Consider the following 7,053-nt stretch of genomic DNA (forward strand, 5'->3'; position numbering starts at 1 on the left):
CTCTCTCAGCCCTACCCACCTCACAGGGTGTCTGTTGTGGGGAGCGGAAGCGAAGGCGATTGTAAGCCATTTTGATTCTCCCTTAAGTGGTAGTGAAAGTCGGCATATAAAAACCAACCTTCTTCTTTTTAATCTAACAGGAAGAAAGATAATTAAAACAAACAAACAAAAAACCCTGCTTGTAAATTTCATTCTAAGGCCAAAATGCATCTAGAAATATATGCAGGTTGCAGATGAGCACCCATGAACACATGAAGCTTGCCTTCCACCGAATCAAACCCTGATTCACAGATACCCTTAAACTAAGAAGGAAAAGAAGAAACCTGCGGCTTCCCCACCCAACTAACCCGTCCCTATCTTATAAATCAGAACAATGCCCCCCTTAGGGCTGAATAGGCACATAGGGTTCTTATCTCACTAGAGGTGCTAATGTTCTGCCCTCAAGCATTTCTCCTTCGCTCTAATGCAGGTGATTACAAGATGCATGGTACCTTTGCATCCTTTACAACAGGGGTGGGGAACGTCAGGCCCGGGGCCGTTTAAGGCCCGCAAAATCATTTGGTCTGGCCCTTTGTGGATCCTGGCAGATCTCTAGCTCAGAAGGATCTAAGACTGATGATCTGCCCCCTCCCGCAGACAGGAATAGCCTCTATTCAAGGCAGATATGAGTTTGTTATGCTGAGAAAAGGAACCTTTTCCCCCCCTTGCAGAAGAATCGTTAGCTATGGAGCTGCTAGGACCGCCCAAGAAACTGTGTTAACCTTTTCCCTCCCAGGCCGTGGAGAAACGTATTCCTTCTGTACTACAAGAAGGCAGGGGGCAGAAGTGGCGACAATGGAGGGGTTAAAAGGGGCAGGGCCAGAATGTGCGGGGGGGGGGCAGTTCTTAGCCAGTGTGTCCCCATTTCACCCCTGCAGTTGGAGATAGCAGGAGACAGCTGTAGAATCTGGCCCTGACCATGCGGCGCAGGAGCAACTCCGGTGTGTAGCTGGACAGCTACGCCCGGCTGGTGCAACCGACCATCCTGTGCCACCAGGTGGGTGAGTGCGCCACCGGCTGGATGCCTGCCTGCTTGTCTTCGTGAGGGGGGACCATCTGGGGCAGCTGCCTGCTTGGGGCTTGGTCGGCTAATTTTTAAGTTGATAATTTTGTATGGCCCGCGAATGATGTTATAAATATCCAAATGGCCCTTGGCGGAAAAAAGGTTCCCCACCCCTGCTTTACAAGCATCCTTTATAGCATCCCTCACACCTTCTGACTGGGATAAAGACTCACAGAGCAATCCTAAGGAGAGCGACTCCAGCCTAAGCCTATTACTTTCGATGGGGTTTAGACTGGAATAACCCTGCCCAGTCAGATCTCCGGTCTTATTCTTATCTGACAAACAAAACTCTCAAACGCTGATATCCTGCAACTTGCTGGTCTCTAAGGGGATACCGGACTCCAATCTAACTGTTCTACTGCAGATACCTGATAAAAGGAGCTTTGACTCTCAAATGTTTATACCCTGAAACTCTTGTTAGTTGCTAAGGTGCTACTGGACTTCAATCTAACTAGCTAATAAACGAGGCTGCCGTATGTGCACACACCCAATTATCTTTACTAGCCAGTGTGTAGTGGTCACAAAGTCAGGTTAGGATCAGGCCACGACCCTCATCGGCCGGCCTTGGGCCGGTCACTCTCTGTCAGCTTGGCCTACCTCACAAGGATGTTGCGAGGAGGGGAGAATAAGGCAGGGTACAAATGAATTGAACAACTAAATTTGTAGACACTTGTACACAATACATACCCATGATATATAAAGATATGTATCTACGTGTGTTTATACATATGTGCAAGTGTGTATATATACACGCATGTGTGTGTATAGTATACATATGTGTTTATATACATATGTGTGTACGTCTATATATGTGTATATTTATACCTATGCATGTGAATAAGTATACATATATGCATGTCTATATATTTATACCTATGCATGTGTATAAATATACATATATGCATGTAGAATCATAGAGTTGGAAGGGACCACCAGGGTCATCTAGTCCAACCCCCTGCACAATGCAGGGAATTCCAAACTACCTCCCCCCACACACACCCAGTGACCCCTACTCCATGCCCAGAAGATGGCCAAGATGCCCTCCCTCTCATCGTCTACCTAAGGTCACAGAATCAGCATGGCTGACAGATGGCCATCTAACCTCTTCTTAAAAACCTCCAGGGAAAGGAGAGCTTACTTATGCATTTGTGTATGTGTATACATATGCATGGGTTTATATACGTGTGTGTGTATGTACACACACATGTATATACACACATGCAAATACATACATAAATACATACTTATGCACATGTATAGTTATAATTATACACACATGTGTATATTTATATTGTGTATAATTACATGTGTATATTTATATTGTGTATAATTATACACACATGTATAGTTATAATTATACACACGTGCATAGGTATGTGTGTGTGTGTATGTATATATATATATATACATACATATATATATATATTTGAAACGAGATCACAAACATTTACAGACAATTGTATAAAATGTGATCCCCAAAAACACTAACCACAGCCCAGCCGCCTGCAACGTCATCAAGACAATAACAACAATAACAACACCAGCGCCCCTCCTAGCGGACCACGTGCCGGGCCGGACCGTGACTCAGCAAATTCCTCCTTTCCTCCCTCCCCTCCCCACGCCGGATTAGGCTCCGCCCCCCCACCGCCCGCTTTCCCTCCTCGCCTACCGCGCGCGCGCCAGCCGGAGAGCAGGGGAGCCAATCAGAGCCCTTCCCTCCTCGCCCCGCCCCTTGGGGCGCCTAACGAACTCTCCCTCGCTCCCCCCTCACACACACAGGCTTGAGGCGCCGCCGCCGCCTTTCTCTTACCTGAGGCTCGGCGGGAGCGCGCCCGGCAGCGCGCGCCCCCACCAACCGCAAGCGGTGAGGCGCGCGGCGTTCCCGGGAGGAATGCCTGAGGCGGCCGAGAGCGCGCTTTGCGACCCCTTCCCCCCCCCTCCGGTTTTTTTTTGCCGCCTGCTCCTTCCGCCCTCGGCGCGAGCGAAGTGAAAGTTTCTCCTCCTCGAGCCCCCCCTCCCTTACCGCCAAAGGGCGGGGAAACAGCGCGCGCGCGGCAGGCTCCGCCCCTTCGTCGCTGGCGGCCCGGCCAATCAGCGCTCAGGCCGCTTCCCGAGGCGGGGCGTCACGCCACAACAGACGTCAATAGGTGAAGCCACGCCCCCCTTTCCCCTTACGGCCGCGCCCACTCTGGAACTTTCATTCATAATAAGAGGAAACGCGGGGAGGGGGCGGGGAAGATAGCAAGCCCTGGAATAGAGGGGGGTGGGCGCCTGCATTCATTCATTCATTCTGGGTAAGGGGGAAGCTTTGCTTGCCTGCGCCTCTGTTTGCAATTCTGCGTTGCTATGACAATGGCCAAAAAAAACCCTTGAAGCTGCCTAATCAGGGAACCAAAAGTGATTAACTGGGAAAGATTTTATTTTTGTTATAAACGTGAACAGAAAATAAAAAGCAAGAGCCATATCACAGGCAACAAGTACCATTACATCAAAGAAAAATACCTATGATACAATAATGTATCATAATGTATAATGTATGATGATAGCAAAAATTAATAGTGATATAATAATTTGCATTGTTGTGATTATCATAATAATCTTGGCATAAATCATAGCATACCCTATACAATACTTAATAAAGATCAGTAACAAAGCTTGCAATGGTGATTACTATTATAAATTTCTTTAAAAAATACTTCCCAAAAAAATTGAGTACAGATATTATTATCATGACAGAAGAAATATTAATCGGGATTTTTTTGCTATCAAGTCACAGCTGAATCATGGCGACCCTGTAGGGTTTTCAAGGCAAGAGATTTAACAGCTGGCTGGCCATTGCCTGCCTTTGCATAGCAACCCTGGTATTCCTTGGTGGTCTCCCATCCAAATACTAACCACGGCTGACCCGACTTAGCATCCAAGATCTGACAAGATCATCCTAGCCTGGGCCATCCAGGTCAAGGCAAGTGACAAACAGAAGTGGTTTTGCCAATGCCTGCCTCTGCATAGCAACCCTGGACTTCTTTCATGGTCTCACATCCAAATTCTAGTCAGGGTCGACCCTGCTTAGCTTTTGAGACCTGATGAGAACAAGCTAGCCTAGGGCGATCCAAGTCAGGGCTCTAACGGGTTACATATGTTACATTAACAAAGCTTTAACGCATAACAAACATTGTGCGGGGGGGGGGGAGTTGGAATCATAGCTGGGATCATAAAGTTGGAACTTTGGAAGGGGTCATAAAGGCCATCTAGTCCAACCCCCTGTGTCCAATAGTTCCATAAAATCTCCCCTCGTTTCCAGCTCTGCCTAATAATTCCAGAGGGGTAGCCGTGTCTGTCCGCCACAGCAAAAATTAACAAGGCCTTGTGATAATTCAAAGGCTGGTTGAAGGGGGTGTCAACTTTCTGTCGAGTCCAGTTTGCCCAAAGTATGAAGTTTCTTCTTCCGCGTTACCCTCTTCATCTAACTATCAGAAGAATAATCAAATGTAGCCCAATCTTCTAAAGCATTATTAATAGGGTTGCCACCAGTGGGAGGTTTTTGGGGTGGAGCCTGAGGAAGGCGGGGTTTGAGGAGGGGGGGACTTCAATGCCACAGAGTCCAATGGCCAAAGTGGCCATTTGCTCCAGGGGAACTGATCTCTGTCGGCTGGAGATCAGTTGTAATAGCAGGAGGTTGGCAACCCTAATTATTAACCACTCTCCAAATGAGCCCAATGTGGCAATTCAATCTCTTCTTTACCTCCACCCCCATTCCCACACACCTAGTCTGCTGCATGCTATTTTTACAAACGGTTTCCTTTTCTCCACGAGATAAAATATAACAGCTTTTGTGCGCGCATTGAATAGCCCACAAAGGAGCCAAACGACTAAATCCCCCCCCCAAAAAAATGGTTGTACGTCGTTGGTATTTCTCAATACCTCTTACCTGTGTCCTTTCTGGGGTGCCACAATAAGGTTGCAATCCTGAGCCCACCTGTCGAGAAGCAAATCGTGCTCAACTCAGCAGGGTTTACTCCCAAAGAAATGTGGAAAGGAAGCTTTTCAACCCAGTGGTACTTGCTTCCAACTAAACATGCCTGGGAACTGCGTGGCGGTATCACTTTCCGTCGGCAGAGTTCTTTGGCTTGTTCGAAATGCTGACCTTTACCTTAGTTCTCTCTGTTTTGCTTTGGAACTGGATCTGAGAAAGCGGCTAGCGTGCCCTGAATTTCAACTTGACAGATTTATTTCTTTTCATTTTCTTCTCACAAAATAAAACCACTGCCCTGCCCAAAAGCCTCCAGGTTTCCTCTCCTGTACAAAAAAGTGGCAGGTACATTTTTTTTTTTGTTTAAAGGTAGAGCTCTGTGGTTAAACCATTCTGGGCTTTTTAGTTTAGAACAAGACATCCAACGACCATATTGAATAGAGTAATAGCCTTCTAGGAGCTTTGTGGCGCAGAGCAGTAAAGTGCAGTACTGCAGTCAAAATAGGGTTACCAACCTCCAGGTACTAGCTGGCGATGTCCCGCTATTACAACTGATCTCCAGCTGATAGTGTTGTGCCCATACATAAGGGCTTATACAGAACGCACACACATATGCCATGGATGTTTGGGGAAGTTGGCATCAGAAGACTATAAGCCACAACACATATCCTGTCTGGTAGGGCCCCTAGCATGTTAAGCATAGCTGTCCTTGGGTTGATGAAGGGATTCTCTTATCTGTAGTTAGGAATGTAATTTCTGTTTCCCCGCTTACAAATGCAAGCACTTTCTAGGAGCGCCTTCAGGCTACATTATAGGCTATGCTTATTAATAGCATCATGTATCTACTTGTGTATTGGCTCTTTTGTCTTTTTGTTATTCGAACTGTTTCCTTGTAAGGCAATGTACCTGCCCCAATCCTAAGGCATAAAGGATCCTTCCCTTCCTTTGTTCTCTGGTGGTGACTCTCCGCTCTTGTATTAGCGGTTGGCTCCACCCGGCTCTATTATTTAGCTAAGTAAAGAACTGACTGCTTTAATCCTAACCTCCTCCTTATTGACTGTTTATTGGACTCTACGGGCAATTAGGCACTTCAATAGAGACCAGTTCACCTGGAGAAAAATGGCCGCTTTGGCCATTGGACTCTATGGCATTGCAGTCCCTTCCCTCCCCAAACCCCGCCCTCCTCAGGCTCCGCCCCCAAAAACCTCCCGCAGGTGGCGAAGAGGGACCTGGCTACCCTAAATCCAAGCTCTGCTCATGACCTGAGTTCGATCCTGACGGAATTCGGTTTCAGGTCGCCGGCTCAAGGTTGACTCAGCCTTCCATCTTTCTGAGGTTGGTAAAATGAGGACCCAGCTTGCTGGGGGTAAAGGGAAGATGACTGGGGAAGGCACTGGCAAACCACCCCGTAAAACAAAGTCTCCCTAGTAAACGTTGGGATGTGACGTCACCCCATGGGTCAGGAATGACCTGGTGCTTGCACAGGGGACTACCTTTACCTTTTCAAATAGCCTTCTAAATCTGTTGAAGGGAGCTTCACCCAGTTTTCAATTTTTAAAAAAATTATTCCACTCTTTAGATTTTTAGGCTGCCAGTATGGTATAAGTAGAGGTTAGAGTTGTCAATCTCCAGGTGGTGGCTGGAGATCTCCCACTGATCTCCACTGATCTCCAACCGACAGAGATCAATTCCTCTGGAGAAAATGGACGCTTTGGCAATTGGACTCCATGGTATTGAAGTCTCTCCCCTCCCCAAACCTTACCCTCCTCAGTCTCCACCCCAAAAAAACCGTCCAACGGTGGTGAAGAGGGACCTTGCAACCCTATGTTGCAAGCCTGGAAGAACTCCCGACCCCTTCCCTGGGCCTTCCTGTTGACACCATATCAGAAGACAGCACATGTGGGTATGGTTTGGGGGTTTGTACGTTTTTAAGCTTTCCGAGAAGAAGCTTGGGTTGGGCGCTGCATCTTGGCAGAGCTTC

This window comes from Euleptes europaea, chromosome 21, assembly GCF_029931775.1.
Source record: "Euleptes europaea isolate rEulEur1 chromosome 21, rEulEur1.hap1, whole genome shotgun sequence".
Classification (NCBI taxonomy): domain Eukaryota; kingdom Metazoa; phylum Chordata; class Lepidosauria; order Squamata; family Sphaerodactylidae; genus Euleptes; species Euleptes europaea.